The sequence below is a fragment of the Lontra canadensis genome, unplaced genomic scaffold, assembly GCF_010015895.1.
Source record: "Lontra canadensis isolate GAN:19392208 unplaced genomic scaffold, GSC_riverotter_1.0 scaffold37, whole genome shotgun sequence".
In the NCBI taxonomy this organism is placed as follows: domain Eukaryota; kingdom Metazoa; phylum Chordata; class Mammalia; order Carnivora; family Mustelidae; genus Lontra; species Lontra canadensis.
This window is the reverse complement of record NW_022631031.1, coordinates 5,612,406-5,630,148: the sequence shown is the minus strand read 5'-3', so window position 1 is coordinate 5,630,148 and position 17,743 is coordinate 5,612,406.

The window sequence follows — 17,743 nt, the reverse complement described above, 5'->3', positions numbered from 1 at the left end:
TTCTCAGAGCAAAATGACCACTTACTTCATTTCTATAAAACCCATCTGAAACTTACCTTGACCTCTTCCCAGAATAACTGAAAATTGAACTCTTTAAAAGAAATTATATTCCCATCAGCTCCAATTGTGTGATCTATCCCTGTGCCCTAACAAAAACAAATTCATAAAAATGTAATAGTACATTTTCCAAAGTCTTAGTTTCTTGGATCATGGAGTTCAATCAGATTGTCATCTGATGATGATGATGATGATGTAAAAATGATCAGGATGTGATAAAATTTAAAAGCATGCTATTAGTGAAGAATCATTGAGACAAGGTCCAGGTCAGGACAGAAATTCAGAGAAGAAAACCTGGAATATTTTACCCTTAGGCTGATGACAGTTCTAGCAAAAGGAACTGAGTGACTGAGCAATGTTCTTGACAGCTTCAGGGTTAGGCAGAGAAAAGCTGGACTGAGAGACACTCCCTGTTTTCTTTTCTTTCCTTTTTTTTTTTTTAATTGTGTTATGTTAGTCACTGTAAAATACATCATTAGTTTTTGATGTAGTGTTCCAAGACAACACCTAATGCTCCATGCAATATGTGTTCTTCTTAATACCCACCACCAGGCTCACCCATCCCCCCACTCCCCTCCCCTCCAAAACCCTCAGTTTGTTTCTCAAAATCCACAGTTTCTCATGATGTGTCTTCAGTTGAGACTCCAAAAGGCTACAGTGCTGGAGAAAGGGTGCAATGGAAGTAATTGCCCTCACAAACACTGCATCCAAGCTTCAAGCCCATCTGGGTGACACAAAAATCTCAATCCCTGGGGCATCTGGGTGGCTCAGTGGGTTAAGCCTCTGCCTTCAGCTCAGGTCATGATCTCATGGTCCTGGGATCGAGCCCCGCCTCAGGCTCTCTGCTTGGCAAGGAGCCTGCTTCCTCCTCTCTCTCTGCCTACTTCTCTGCCTACTTGTGATCTCTGTCTGTCAAATAAATAAAATCTTAAAAAAAAAATCTCAATCCCTGAAACTGGTTTTAGGAAATGCCAGATAAAGTCAATCCTGATTATTCAACTATTCACTAAAATTTATTTGTAACCCCAAATCAATACTCATGGCATTTTCATGGTCATTTGAGGACATGCACAGAGTGGCAAAACATTTGAGTCACTCAACATACATATTTCCAGCAGAGGTCAAAAAAGATGATGTTCTGCTTCCGATGTCAGCTCTCATATTGTAAGTAAGTATCCTTTTTGCAGTCTACTTAGTTCTACATTTTTCCTATTTTGTGCTTTTTGGTGGTGATCTTGTGGCTTAAAATGGCCTCCAGGTGGAGTGCTGAAGTACTGTCTAGTGTTCCTAAGCATGAGAAGACTGTCTTAAGTAGAAAATGTCTGTGCTAGATAAGCTTCATTCAGGAATGTGTTCTAGTGTCACTAGTGTCACAATCTGTTGTGCATATATACATTTGAAACACTGGAAGGGTTTTCTCTAACTGTTAACAAAGTCATTTTTTATTTCTGTTTTCACATTTTCTGACTCTCTAAATTTTCTACAATGAATGCATGCTTTCAAATGCTCATCCATTACATGAAAATGTTATAATTAATTTGAGCAATATCATAAAGGACATTTATACTGCTTTTCATTTTTTTCACTCATAAGTGTAACTGTTCTTCTACATGTATATCTGCACCCTTTGTTATGAAATAAATCCTTAGAAGCTAAATTACTGAGTCAAAAGTCGAAATATTTGACATCTGCTAGGTACTGCCATACTGTTCTATAAAAACATTTCCATACATTCTTGGCAAACATTAGATACTGTGATGATCTGAAAAATGGCCTCCAAAGAACAAAATCTTAATCCCTGAAACCTATTGAATATGACCTTAAATGGAAAATGGATTTTGCAGATGTGATTAAGTTCAGAATCTTGAGGAAATTTTTCTAAATCATCTGGATGGGCCCCCAATATAATCAGAGCCCCAAATATAATCACAAATGTCTTTATAAGAGAGATTTGAGGTAGAAGGAGATGTTATAATGAAAGGAAGGCATTAGAGTGATGTGAGGAAGGAATGTAGATGGCCTTCGGGCACTAGATATGAATTCTTTTCTAGGTCCTCTAGAAGGACCTAGCTCCTCTCATCAGCTCTGCCAATGCCTTGACTTTAGTCCAATGAAACTGCAGACTTCTGGCCTCCAGAATTATAGAATAAATTTATGTTTTAAGTCATGCAGCTGGTGGTAATTTGTTACAGCAGCCATAGAAACTAATATAGATCCTATCACTTTCTAATTTTTGTGAATTTGATAGTTCAAAAAATTATTTGCTTCTTTTCTTTTCTTCTTTCCTTTCTTCCTTTTTTTTTTTGCTACTCAGAAAGGTTGGTCTGCTTTTCTTGCGCTTTTTTCATTAGTATTTTTTCTATTACTTATCTATTCATATCCCTTCCCCTTTTTGATATTAGATATTATTGTTTATATATGTATATATACAGATATATAATGTCCTTATTATCTTCCCATTTCTCTCTGTCAAAAAAAATAAACTATATGAATCCTTTGAGTGGTTGAGACCTTATTACTCATGATAGACATCCCTAAAACTAACTGTTTATCTGAATTTTTGAGGCAAGCTAACTGCTTGTTTGAACTTTTGAGCCCATTGCTAACCACTGCATTTCTGCAAAACTCTCAAACTAATATTTCACCTCCCTTATATCAACTGTGTTCTCATGCCTCAAACAGCCTTATGCCTATAGACTGGTAAACTCACAGCTGTGATATATGGCCAGCACCCCCGTCTAAAAACAAGGAATCTATTATTATTTCCCTTATTAAAATTTATGTCCTCCCTCATCTTCTGGACTTGACATCACTGTCTTGGCCTTCAAAGTCTAACACTGGCTCCCAAATATGTCATGAATGCTGCTACCTTAGACCAAGCTTTGACATACTTGGTATTTTCATTATGGACCAGGTGTTTCATTTCTGTGGCTTTTGAAACAAATATGCTCGAACTCTATGCTAGACTCAGACAATACATTGTATGATTTCTAGCACCTTCTGTAGGAAAGGTGCTGCAGTTCATATTCCTGCCAAGTAAAATTCCTTCCCACGAATAGGAACTGAATATATTGGACAATCATCAACAGCCATACACTTTCATACATAATCCATATATCTGAACATTTCTTGCTAGAATATGAAACTGTGTTCTGTGCTTCTAGTACTACCCTTCCATGCACCTAAACCCTCCTGCCCTTACTCTACTAATGTTCATATCCCACTCCACCATGAAGGTCCCCTTCCAATTGCTCCATACCACTGCAAATAATTTTTTCATGTCAAGTTTTATGCTAATATAATTTTACCTACTTCTTGAGGTTGCTAGGCAATAGATATGGAATTGTGAACATCTAAGGCATGATTATTTATCAAGTTAGTTGAAACTGAAGTAAATTTATACTCAAATGTGGTCTGGAATCATATCCATAGCTCTGATTATAATTCATTTCAAGACCTGGCATATAATCCTATTTTCATTATTAATGAAATGCAATGTTATATCAAAGACAATTATATTAAACCCTCAATAAAATCTGATTGATGTCGGGTGAAGCCTTTCTACTGAATTTTACTTAAGTGAGGAATCTATGTTTTACTCACTTTTTGCAAAATCAATCAAGTTACCAAGGACATAAAATATTCCAAGCACAAATTAATACCTCATAAGAAAGGCAGTTTTAAAAGGTAATCTACATATATAATCAATAGAGAACACTCAAAGGCAGTATTTTTACAGTTTCAGAAGTATTCAAAGTAAATTTTACCTTCATCCAGCACTTCTGAAGGCCTGAAGTAATGCTTTTATTACAAGGTAGATTAAAGAAAATGACCTAAAAGTGAGTCATTTTCTCAAATAAGTTGAAATACTATTATCTTAATTCTCAATTCATTTCTGAGTATAGAAGGTTATTGGAATATTCAAGAGATAAGATTGATGATATTCCACTCTGTCTTGATGGCTATATAGTAATTCCAAAATTGGCTTCATATTATTGTCTCACAAACTAAAATAAAATACACTTATAGTAGACCTGGGGCACTATATGTGTCTGTGCATGAGAGAGAAAGAGGCAGAAAGGAAGAGACATGCAACATCTCTGTCTTTGGGGAAATACCACCCATTCACATCATTTGTTGAGATTGGGTTGACTTCCATCAGCTAAGTCTAATAAGAGTTCTCTCTGGTATTTACCCAAAACCTTAAGAAAAATATTTACTTTTGCCAGGATCTGAAGCTTTGAGGGTCTTGTGAGGCCAAAGCTTCTACTGGCCATTTTCCAACCTGACACAGTCTTTATGAAAATGAAGCCAACACAAAGAGACACAGAGAGAGAAAATTGAACCTTATATGCAATGTTTAAGTACTTGTAATGAGTGAAATTCTATTTTTGTATACTTATTGATATCATTAATAAATATTTTCCAGTTTGGGATGACAGAGGAGTAAGGGGATTCCAAGCCTGTCTCATCCCTCAAACACAGTTAGATAAGTTATCAAATCATTCTGAACACCCAAGAAAGTTAATCAGAGGTCTGAGAGAACAAAAGCTGCAAATTAGAAAAGTAACCACATTTTGGAAGGTAGGAGGTGGTAGAGAGTTGATTTGGGGGAGAGCTAACTCTGGATACTGCAGTGGGGTGGGATCTCTGTTTACAGAGGATACTGCAAAGTATTATAAGCAGCAGAATGCAAAATCTTAACTTTTAGAAGTCAGCTACCTTGGGATAGGTGCCTGGCTTAAAGGTGCTCAGGTGGCCAAGCAAGGGAGAGTCCCAGGAGTGACAGCATGGTCCGCGAATCCCTGGATCTCAAGAACAACAGGCAGTGCCAACATGCTGCACTATTCACAGTCATAGGAGCGGGGATGTCAGCTGAGAGCAGCAAGTCTAGGTGGCAGCTTTCTGCTCTGTTTTGCCATAAACTCTGAACCCTTGCACAGTTGTTGGACAGGGCTGCAAGAGTGCAGTGAAACCCTCCTCCAGAGGAGCAGCATGGGTCTGCACAACAGGAGTCCTTAAATTTGAAGTTTTGAAACTCAGTCATGCACAAAAATTTCAGACACAGGCAGTATGAATGCAGGAATCTGACAAAAAGTACGGGCACAGGTGAGGTGATTGACTGCTCTTCTCTGATGGCTCCCTGAAGAGTGGGGGGAACAAACTTTCATCTCTGGGATAGAAAGCAGGGTACCACCACATTTGACCTTCCCATCAATACTGAAAGCCTTCAAGGAGCAAAACAGAGCTACATAATGGAGGCCAAAGCTACTTACATCAAGCTCCTCCTCCCTAAGCCTAAAGGTGCATTTCCTCTAGGGCAAATACACCTGAGAATCAGTGAAACAGGCCCCTGCCCCAGAAGACCAGCACAAACAATTCTCTAGCACCAAGTCTCCTGATCACAGAGTGCTGCAAACCTTCAGCTCTGGGGGAAATAGGATCTAGCTTCCCTTTTATTTTTAATTATTTTTCCATTCATATTCTTTTATTTTCAAATCTTTTGGGATTTTTTATTTCTTTTTTTTTTGTTTTTACATACATATGTGTATATTTATTTATATTTTTTATTTTTTATTTCATTTTATTTTATGTTAATTTTTAAAATTTTTGGATCTAGATTCTTTTAACAAGCAGACCAAAACACATCCAGGATCTAGTTTTTTTGTAGTTTTGCTTTTTGTTTTTGTTTTATTTGTTTTGATTTGATTTCTTCTTTTCTTTCCTGAACAAAATGATGAGATGGAAAAACTCACCCCCAAGAAAGAAAAGAAGTAGACCTCATGGCCAAGGATTTAATCAATACAGATGTAAGTAAAATGTCTGAACTAGGATTTAAAACAATGACTGTAAGGATACTAGCTGGGCTTGGAAAATCACAGAAGACACCAGAGAACCCCTTACTGCAGAGATAAAAGAACTAAAATCTAATGAGGCTAAAATTAAAAATGCTATAACCAAGGTGCAAACCCAAATGGATGCCATAAAAATGAGAAAGGATAAAGTAGAGGAATGAATCAGTGACATAAAAGATAAATTATGAAAGATAGGAAACTACCAAAAAGAGGGAAACAAATATAATACATCACAAATACAGATTTAGGGAACTCGGCCTTTATTAAAATGGAATAACATTCATATCATAGGCATCCATAAGATGAAGAGAGAGAAAAAGAGGCAGAAGGTTTGTTTGAACAAATTACACCTGAAAAATTCCCTAATATGGGGAAGGACACAGACATCAAAATCCAGGAACCACAGAGCACTCCCATCAAGTTCAATAAAAGCCAACCATCACTAAGGCATATCATAGTCAATGTAGCAAAATACACAGATAAGGAAAGAATCCTAAAAGCAGCAAGAGAAAAAAGTCCTTAACCCACAAGAGAAGACAGATTAGGTTCACAACAGATCTGTCCACAAAAACATAGCAGGCCAGAAGACAGTGGCAGGATATATTCAAAATGTTGAATGGGAAAAATGTAGCCAAACATACTTTATTAAGCAAGGCTGTCATTCAGAATAGAAGGAAAGATAAAGAGTTTCCCAGACAAACAAATAAAAGAGTTTGTGACCACTAAAGCAGCCCTGCAAGAAATTTTAAGGGGGACTCTGAGTGGAGAAAAAAAAGACCAAAAGCAACAAACACCAGAAAGGAAGCAAGATCACCAGAAACACTGGGGATCTATCCATCAAGAAAATCTGACAATTGTAAATATTTATGCTCCCAACTTGGGAACACCCATTATGTAAATCAATTAATAACAAACATAAAAATACTCACTGATAACAGTATAGTACTAGTAGGGGACTTTAACACACTACTTACAGCAATGGACAGATCATCAATGCAGAAAATCAACAAGGAAATAGTGACTTTGAACGACATACTGGACCAGGTAGACTTAACAGATACATTCATAACATTTAATCCTAAAGCAGCAGAATACACATTCCTTTCAGGTGCACATGGCACATTCCTCAGAACAGATCACATACTGGGTCATATCAGCCCTCAACAAGTACAAAAGAGTAAGATTATACCACGTATATTTTCAGACCACAGCACTATGAACTTGAAGTCAACCACAACAAAAATTTGGAAAAACTTCAAATATATGGAGGTTAAAGGACATCCTACTAAAGAATGAATTGGTTAACCAAGAAATTAAAGAAGAAATTTTAAATATACATGGAAACAAAAGAAAATGAAAACACATCAGTCCAAGACCTTTGGGCTTGGCAAAGGCCATCCTAAGAAGGAAGCATATACCAATACAGGCCTACCTCAAGAAGCACAAGAAGTCTTAAATATACAACCTAACCTTACACCTTAAGGAGCTTGAAAAGGAGCAGGAAATAAAGCATAAATCCAGCAGAAGAAGGGAAATAATAATGTTTAGGGCAGAAATCAATGATATAGAAACAAACAAAACCCAGTAGAACAGATCAATAAAACTAAGAGCTTGTTCTTTGAAAGAATTAATAAAATTGGTAAGCCTCTAACCAGACTTACAAAAAAGAAAAGAGTCAAATAAATTTAAAAAATGAATGAAAGAGAGATCACAACCAACACCACAGAAATAAAATTATAAGAAAATATTGTGAAAAACTATATGCCAACAAACTGGGCAATCTGGAAGAAATGGAAAAAGTCCTAGAAACTTAACAAACAATCAAAACCAAAACAGGAAGAAATAGAAAATTTGAATAGACCCATAACTAGCAAGGAAATTGAATGAGAAATCAAAATTCTCCCAACAAACAAAAAGTCCAGGGCCAGATGGTTTCCCAGGGGAATTCTACCAAACATTTAAAGAAGAGTTAATTTAAATTGTTAAAAAAAAAATACATATGGAAGGAAAACTTCCAAAGTCATTCTATGAAACCAACATATCCTTCATTCCAAAACCAGACAAACACCCCACTAAAAAGGAAAATTACAGGCCAATATCCCTGATGAACATGGATGCAAAATTCTCAACAAAATTCTCAACAAAATTCTAGCAAATCAAATTCAATAGTACATTAAGAGACTTATTCGTCATGACCAAGTGAGACTCATTCCTGGGCTACAGGGTTGGTTAAATATTTACAAATCAATCAGTATGATACATCACATTAATAAAAGAAAGGATGAGAAGCACATGATCCTATTAATAGATGCAGAAAAAGGATTTGATAAAATACAGCATCCATTCTTGATAAAAACCCTCAACAAGTTAAGAATTGATAGAATATACCTCAACATCATAAAGGTCATAGACCAAAGACCCACAGCTAATATCATCCTCACTGGGGGAAAAACTGAGAGCCTTTCTCCTACAGTCAGAAATAAAGACAAGGATGTCTACCCTCACCATTACTATTTAACATGGTATTGGAAGTTTATCCTCTGCAATATGACAACAAAAAGAAATAAAAGGTATCCAAATTAGCAAGATGAAGCCAAACTTTCCTTATTTGCAGATGACATGATACTCTATGTAGAAAACCTGAAAGACTCCACCAAAAAATTGCTAGAACTAATATACAAATACAGCAAAGTTGCAGGTTATAAAATCAAAGTGCAAAAATATTGCATTTCTATACATCAATAATGAAGTAGCAGAAAAAGAAATCAAGAATTCCATCCCATTTGCAACTGTGCTGAAAGCAATAAGATACCCAGGAATAAACCTAACCAAAGAGGTAAAAATCTATCTGTATTCTGAAAATTATAGAACACTTAAAAAAAAGAAATTGAAGATGACACAAAGAAATGGAAAAGCATCTCATGCTCATGGATTGGAAGAAGAAACATTGTTAAAATGTCTATATTCCCCAAAGCAATCTACACATTCAATTTAATCCCTAACAAAAGACCATCAGCATCTTTCACAGAGCTAGAAAAAACAACCCAAAAATTGTATGGAGCCACAAAAGGTCCCAAATAGCCAAAGAAATTCTGAAAAAGAAAAGTAAAATTGAAGGCATCAGGATTCCAGATTTGAAGGTATATTACAAAGCTGTAATTATTGGGAGTGTATGGTACTGGCATAAAAACAGACACATACATAATGGAATAGAATAGAGAATCCAGAAATGGACCCACAACGATATGGTCAACTAATCTTCAACAAAGCAGGAAAGAATAGCCAATGGAAAAAAGACATTCTTTTTCACAAATGATGTTGGGAAAACTGGACAATAACATGCAGAAGAATGAAACTGGACCACTTTCTTATACCAGACATAAAAATAAATTCAAAATGGATCAAAAACCTAAATTTGAGACAGGAAACCATCAAAACACCAGAGAAGAACATAGACAGCAACCTCTTTGACCTCAGCCACAGCAGTTTCTTACTAAACACATCTCCTGAAGCAAGAGAAACAAAAGGAAAAATGAACTAGTGGGAGTTCATCAAGATAAAAATCTTCTGCAGAGCAAATGAAACAACCAACAAAACTAAAAAACATCTGACAGAATGGGAGAAGATATTTGCAAATGACATATCTGATAAAGAGCTGGTATCCAAAATCTATAAAGAAGTTATCAAACTCAATAACCAAAAAACAAATGACACAGTAAAGAAATGGGAAGAAGACATGAATAGACATTTTGCTAAAGAAGACATCCAGGGATGCCTGGGTGGCTCAGTTGGTTAAGCAGCTGCCTTCGGCTCAGGTCATGATCCCAGCGTCCTGGGATCGAGTCCCACATCGGGCCCCTTGCTTGGCAGGGAGCCTGCTTCTCCCTCTACCTCTGCCTGCCATTCTGTCTGCCTGTGCTCGCTCTCTCTCCCTCTCTCTCTGACAAATAAATAAAATCTTTAAAAAAAAAAAAAAAAGAAGAAGACATCCAGATGGCTGACAGACTCATGAAAAAATGCTCAACATCACTCATCACAGGGAAAAAAAATCAAAACTATAATGAGATATCACCTCACACCTATCAGAATAGCTAAAATTAACAACTCAAGAAACAATATGTTGGTGAGGTTGTAGAGAAACGGGAACCCTTTTGCACTGTTAGTGGGAATGCAAACCGATGCAGCCACTCTGGAAAACAGTATGGATATGTTAAAAATAGAACTACCATTCAAGCCAGCAATTGCACTACTAGATATTTATCCAAGGGATATAAAAATACAGATTTGAAGGGGCACATGCACACCAATGTTTACAGCAGCATTATTAACAATAGTCAAACACTGAAGAGAGCCCAAATGTCCATTGGCTGGAGAATGGATAAAGAAATGGAATATTACTCAGCCATCAAAAAGAATGAAATTTTGCCATTTGCATTGATGTGGATGAAGCTAGAATATATTATGCTAAGCAAAATAAGTCAATCAAAGAAAGAAATACCACATGATTTGACCTATATATGTGGAATTTAAGAAACAAAACAGATGAACAAATGGGAAGGGAGGAAAATAAGGAGAGAGGGAAAGAAACTATAAGAGACTCTTGATAATAGAGAAAAATCTGAGGGTTGATGGAAGGAGGTGGGTGGTGGATGGGTAAAATGGGTGATGGGTATTAAGGAGGGAACTTGTTGTAATGAGTACTGGGTGTTATATGTAAGTGATGAATCACTGAATCCTATTCCTGAAACCAATATGGCAATGTATGTTAACTAACTAAAATTTAAATATAAATAAGTAAATAAATTCTTTCTAAAAAGGTAGATTGCCACTAATAAAGTCCTAATTATTTATTATGCTCATGTTATTGTTCTCAGAATTTCTACTGACACCAAAACAGCATTTCAGACTATGGTCCCTACTAGAAAATGAGGCTTACCTGTCTCTGGGTTTTAATAATTGCTCTTCCTCTTACTTCAATCTTTTAAATAAATTTGCCTTTGTAGATGTCACTCTCTTGTCCTAAAAGACTATCCAGAAAGTTTAATTGAGTCTATTCTGGTAAAAATATTCATTACTTTAAACTCCTTATGTAATTTACATTTGTAGCTAGGGTTCATATTTATCTTGATGTTAGGAAAGAATCAATCTCATATTGAAGGAAAGAATCAATCTCATATCTTTTGTCTGATCAAAAATATTTATTACCATTTCTAGAAATCCATTCTCTAGTACTAAGACTGCACAACCAAAACAAGAAAACAAATATTACTACAAATGAAAAACAACTTTGATTCCTTCGTTTTCCAGAAATGGTCTATTTTCACAGGGATAATACATTGCTTTATCAGAACTTAGTGCATCTCTCAGATTTTCTCTTTCACATTCAAGGAGTATTTAATTGAATTTTAAATATAATCTGCCATCCTAAGGCCACAGATTTTTTTTTTTTACTTGCATGGCTGAAGAAAAGGATAGTACATATATATATTTGTCTCAAATATTAAAACTCACTGTTTACTATTATGTGACTCTCAGATTTTAAAACTGTTGAATTATTCAGCTCTAAATGAAAATTCTGGGGTTTGGAATTATGCTCTTAAATAGCAATGTTAAGATATTTTGTCCTGACACTTAAAATACGACCAATTTAAATATTTGGGATGAAAAAGACTAGGTTGTTTGCAAAAGCTGAGACTATTTCTGCAAAAAAAAAAAAAAAAAAGTAGTCACCTTAATTTTATTCAACATTAATTTATATCCATATGTTCAGCAAAAACTTTTCAATCTTCCCTTACAGCTGCATAATTAAAACATATGACTAAATATGGGCCCATGAGATGTTACCAAAAATGTTACATGGGTGTCCAAGGGAGAATATAATCTCTCATTTATTCTGCTGCTTGCCACCAAGTGTGATGTGGACTTCAAGGTAAAAACAGAAACATTAAAAGCAGGATGCCTGATGATATAGTAGACATTTTGTAGTTCTGAATTGCCAAATTCCAGGCTTGTTTTATGAGGAAAAGAAATAAAATTCTATCTTATTTAATCCACTGTTATTTATGGGACTTTGTTTTCTCTCTGCACTTGCCACTAAACCTAATCATCTATACCAATTTTCTAATTTCTTTTTTTTTAAGATTTTATTTATTTATCTACAGAGATCACAAGTAGGCAGAGAGGCAGGCAGAGAGAGAGGAGGAAGCAAGCTCCCCGCTGAGCGGAGAGCCAGGCGCGGGGCTTGATCCCACAACCCTGAGATCATGACCTGAGCCGAAGGCAGAGGCTTTAACCCACTGAGCCACCCAGGCACACCACCAATTTTCTAATTTCTAACTGGAAATTTCTCTTGCTAACGTTATACCAGCAGTTCCATGTGGTATATACTTCAAATCCTTACTCCTGGTGTCCCTTTCCCAATTCTTCAGTAGCCAGTGTAAAGAAGAGGCAGTAATTAATCAGTGAATTGAGGCTCTATAGAAAATTTCACTAAACAAGGATCATGTGTATGTGGGGTAAATCACATATTCCATTGTCATAAACATAAGGCATGTATTTTTTTCAGGTTCTAGCATCTTAACAAACATCCATGCAAATCTATTTGATAAAGTATGGAAACTGAAACAATCATTCTTTCCTGGTGATAGACATGGGTTAAGATTATTCAGGGTGATGTTACCAGATTACCAGTCTAACTTTTAATTATGTGTCACTTGACAGAGAGTGAAGGCTACTAAAATATTTTCTTTCTTGTGCCCTTTTCTAAGTTTAAAAATTCCTGGGTCACTTCCTCCTATTTTTTCGAGCTTCAATCCATTATTTCCTAGAAAGTCCATTGTCATTATAACCAATGGTGGGGAGGGGGAAAGTGGTATTTCAAAACACCATTTAAGACCGTCTTTCTCAGACCATAAGACAAATGATATTCTGAAACATCAACTTTAAATATATCACCAGTGTAATGAAATACTTTCTATAGTCTATTAAAATTCAATGTTCAGCCCCCCCAAAATGCAAATATAACATTTTTCCTCTATAACTTTTTAAAATCCTGAAACAATTGTTTTTACTTGGAAGAAAAAAATATTCTATTATCCTCCTTTCCACTTTCCAAAATAATTTATTGGAAACGGCTGAGCTAGAAACCATCCTAAGAATTTCCTGTAGATATCTAAGGCTATTTAAGAAATGTAGTTTCAGAGCTTCTTCCAAATGTCTATATAATGAAATGTAAAACGTGGTTCTAGTAGAGCCTTTGGTACACAACAGAAACTCAGTTCAAATTACGATCTGCAAACCCTGAGACACTTTCAGGGTATCTGTAAGGTCAAAAACATTTTCATAAAACTACTAAAACATTATTGAACTGTTTCACTGTACAGAAATTTGCACTTTGATGGTGCAAAAAGAAATGGTGGGTGAAAATGCTGGTACCTTAGCCTGAATTGAGGCAGTGGCACTAAGCTTCACCGATAGTTCTTATTTTCTTCATCAATACATATCCTCACCTTAAAAAAAAAATGCCAGTTTCACTTCAGAATATCTTTGATGAAACAGTAAAGTAGTTTTATTAAATACTGAGAATTTGGGGAAACGATCTATTATTGTTTGGCTCTCCAATAATGACATTTTTTATAAGCTTAGTGAAGATATTAACAAATGTGATTTTTAAATGTTGTATAATGGGGCACCTGGGTGGCTCAGTTGGTTAAGTGTCTGCCTTCAGCTCAGTCATGATTCTGGCATCCTGGGATCGAGCCTCTGGCTGCCTGCTCATCAGGGAGTCTGCTTCTCCCTCTGCCTCTGCCTCTTCCCCAATTCATGCTCTTTCTCTCTCTCTCTCCCTCTCCCTCTCTCTCTCTCTCTCAAATAAATAAATAAAATCTTCCCCAAAAAATGTTGTATGATGAAATGTGTCACTATTTGGAAGATCTGCATAATTCAGTGAACCGTTCATTTTCCAAATGACCAATGGATGATGTTACAAAATCATGTATGGGTAAAGATATCCATTCAGAGGACAACATAGGCCATGGATTTAAATGAAAGAGCATGAAAAGCTCATTAATACAGTTTATATTCTACATTGCAATTAAGCTTTAAGAACCTATCACTTGTTGAATTTTGGTGTAATATCAAAAAATCTGCAATTATGTGAAAAAGCTATAAAAATATAACTAGTTCTATTTTAATGCTTGTTTTAAAATCTGAATTTATTCCAACAATAACCACTAGCTGAATGCAGAAAACTGCACAAAGCTGAAGTGAGTTGTGTAGGAATACATAAAACACACCAGAACATACATCTCACAAGGACACCAAGACACTTCTGACATCCAATGTTAACAATACTCCATTCAATTTCACATCACCCTCCTGCCACCACTACACAAAAGCTCAGAAGGTGCAACCCTTCCAGTTGCCAAGGGCATAGGGACCCCTCTTTCCCCTCTCCAATTTCCCCCCTTCTTTAGCCCATCTTGTATTTCCATCTGTGTTCCATGTTCCTTTTTCTCCCTTCTCTCATTCTTATTCTTTTTCTCTCTTTTCAATATTTGAAAAATATTTTATTCTCTTATATTAGAGGAACAGAGCTTCTTGCTATTTTACTATTTCTTTTCAAATTTTTCCAGCTTTCTCAAAAAGTTAAAAATAGAGCTACCCTATGACCCAGCATTTGCACTATTAGGTATTTACCCCAAAAATACAGATGTAGTGAAAAGAAGGAACACATGCACCCTAATGTACATGGAAGCAATGTCCACAACAGCCAAACTGTGGAAGAAGCCAAGATATCCTTCAACAGATGAATAGATAAAGAAGGCATGGCTCATATGTACAGTGGAATATTACTCAGCTATCAAAAAGGATAAATACCTCCATTTATATTGACATGGATGGAACTGGAGGGAACTGTACTAAGTGAAATAAGTCAGAGAAAGACTATCATACAGCTTCACTCATATGTGGAATATAAGAAATAGTGCAGAGGACAATAGGGGAAGGGAGGGAAAACTGAATGGAAGAAATCAGAGAGGGAGACAAACCATGAGAGACTCTGGATTCCAGAAAACAAACTGAGGGTTTCAGATGGGGGCAGGGGGAATGGGGTAACTGGATGATGGGCATTAAGGAGGGCATGTGATGTGATGAACACTAGGTGTTATATGCAACTAATGAATCACCGAACATTATATCAAAAACTAATTGTGTACTACTATATGTTGGTTAATTGAATTTAAATAAGTTAACAAATAAAATTTTCCAGTTTATTGAGATACAATTGATGAATAAAGTTGTGAGGTATTTAAAGTGTACAACAAAATGATTTGATCAGTGTGTACATTATGAAAATATTCCCTCTTTAAGTTAACTAACAAAACCATCACCTCACATATTTACCTTGTAAATTCATCGACACTTGGTGCTTGTAGAAGGCCGCAGGGTAGGATAAGCAACATGATCTACATCTGGGATGTCTTTCTAGAACAAACTGTCAACTCAACTCTGCCCATCTAAGAAAATATCTTTGAAGCTATGTTGTAGGGGAACCACAGTCTCAAGAATACAGAAATTAGCTTCCATGTGGAATTATCACATGGAATTACTTTCTCTGAAGGAGTTTTCATTTTCCTTCTACATTACACCAATTCTATAAATTCTATTCTCAGGTAAAGCATGGGTAATTCATATATCAAATATCTGATCTGTTACATTTAAAGGATTATGATCATTCTCTGTGTAGTTTACTGCCAACTTTCTTACTCTATTATATTTTATTCCACATTTTGTTTAAGAAAAATTATATAGCAATAGTCATTCCTTATTCCTATTTTGCAGTGACGAATTGACAATAATTATTAATGTCTTTGCTCAATTTTTCCTACTGTGTATACCGTTAAGTAACATTTACCTCCTTCTTTTTTTTTTTTTCACTATTTTGAAAATTGAGTTGGTAAACTATCTTGAGAGATAAAAATTCTTTGGAATAATATAGTATGATAATAGTTTCATTTATTTCTTCTTACACATTACTTTTTAAACAGTTTTAGGAAAAGAATCACTCATTTAATGAAATTTATAGAAAGAAAAAAATGTGTGTGCACATACACACACACACAAAATAATCAACTAGATAATACTAGGTGAACATAGGCAAATTCAATGAAGCAGGATTTTTTGGTAATCCTTTATAAAAGGTTCTTGCTGGCTTATTTTGGAGTTACTTGCAGTCCTCTACTTACACTCACTTCCCATTTCTACTTTTTGGTGGATAATTCCCCTCTCCCTTACACTGAAGATGCTAGTATAATCATTCTACCAGTGTATCAATTTCATCTTGAAAAACTAGATAAATTATTGAGCTATCTACTAGTTATTATTGTTTCTGATGGGGAAATATTAAGATAGTGTCTCTTTTCCTAAACTCAGAGACCAACAAATTATAAAAATAAGCAAGACTAGGCAAAGTAAGAAAAAAGAAAAGATCCAGATTCATAAGTCATAGCTTCTCTATAGTTGTTAAAACTAAATAATTCCCAGAATAAGAAAGCAATCCTAATCCTTGTCATTTCTTGAGTTTCTTTATAAGAGGATTCAGATGTGAATGCAACTCCACTGTGAAGAGAATAGCTCTCCTTTTACTTGCCATTATCACAAAAATGAAGCTTAGAACATTTAAATAGTAAACAAGACAAATTCTTTGGGTGAACCATGAAGTTCTAAACTATACTGCCATTTTCATGTTCAAACTACAGGCAGATTCCAAACGGCAGCTACTTACCATTCTGAGAGTCTCAGATGACAAGTGGTATATAAATAGGTGTTGCTATTACTGTACTTAGGAAATCATGAGTGTTGATGTGCAAGACTCCGAGATAATGAGTTTTTGAAAGAGATGTTCCCACTCTGGATAGCAATGCTATTATTAACTTGCAGATTTTTCAAATATGTTTTATAAAAATTGATCATTCTTTCTAGCATCTTTCTGAAGTTAGCCAGTAGCCCTTCTTTGTGCTTTAACCAGTTTTGCTTATTCTCTCCTTTCTTCAGGGCCTCAAAACGAGAAAAGCCATCATGCTGAACCTTAAATGTTTAAAATCCTGATCCAGGTCCATAGACTAAGCGCCAGTCAGCCTGACCAGTATTCAGGTATTAATATTAAAGTTGCGTTGGGGACACCTTGTCAATACTTCCCAAAGTCTAGGAATTGAGAATAATCAATTGTGCAATTCTTCTGACTAGGTCAATAGATAACCTGTGTCATTACGCTTTTGCTTTCTAGGATCACAAGAGAAACCCTTTTGAGTCAAGGGCAACAATCATAACAGGTAGTAAATGAAAACTTGTAAAACCAACTTTGAGATTCCATATTTTTTTCAAGTAAGAAACAGAAATAGTGTATGAGAAGGCCAAGAAAGTTGAAGAATCATATCTCTGTTTGCACATTAAGGATGAATTTCTAAATAGGACCAACTGACCTCCCAATATTTAGGAAGCTTGAGACAGGAGCCATGTAGTCTCACATGGCACACACCTAAAATTTAAAGTTATAAATTAAGCCAACAAATAAATATTTATTTATTTAATTAAATAAAAATATTTAAATAAATATGTTATATCCTCCTATTTTTACAGATCTTGGACTTCTCAAAATGGCACCCAGAAATGTAACAGTGTAGAGAAAGCCAGCCCCACATCAACACCCACCTGAACTCCTGTTTCTGGCACCCCCTCCCTGTTTCCTTACACCTGGCTTTGTCCCCCGTCATGGAATTCTCATGCCACAGGTATTTCTATCCCAACTTACACATCCAAGCTGTATCTACAAC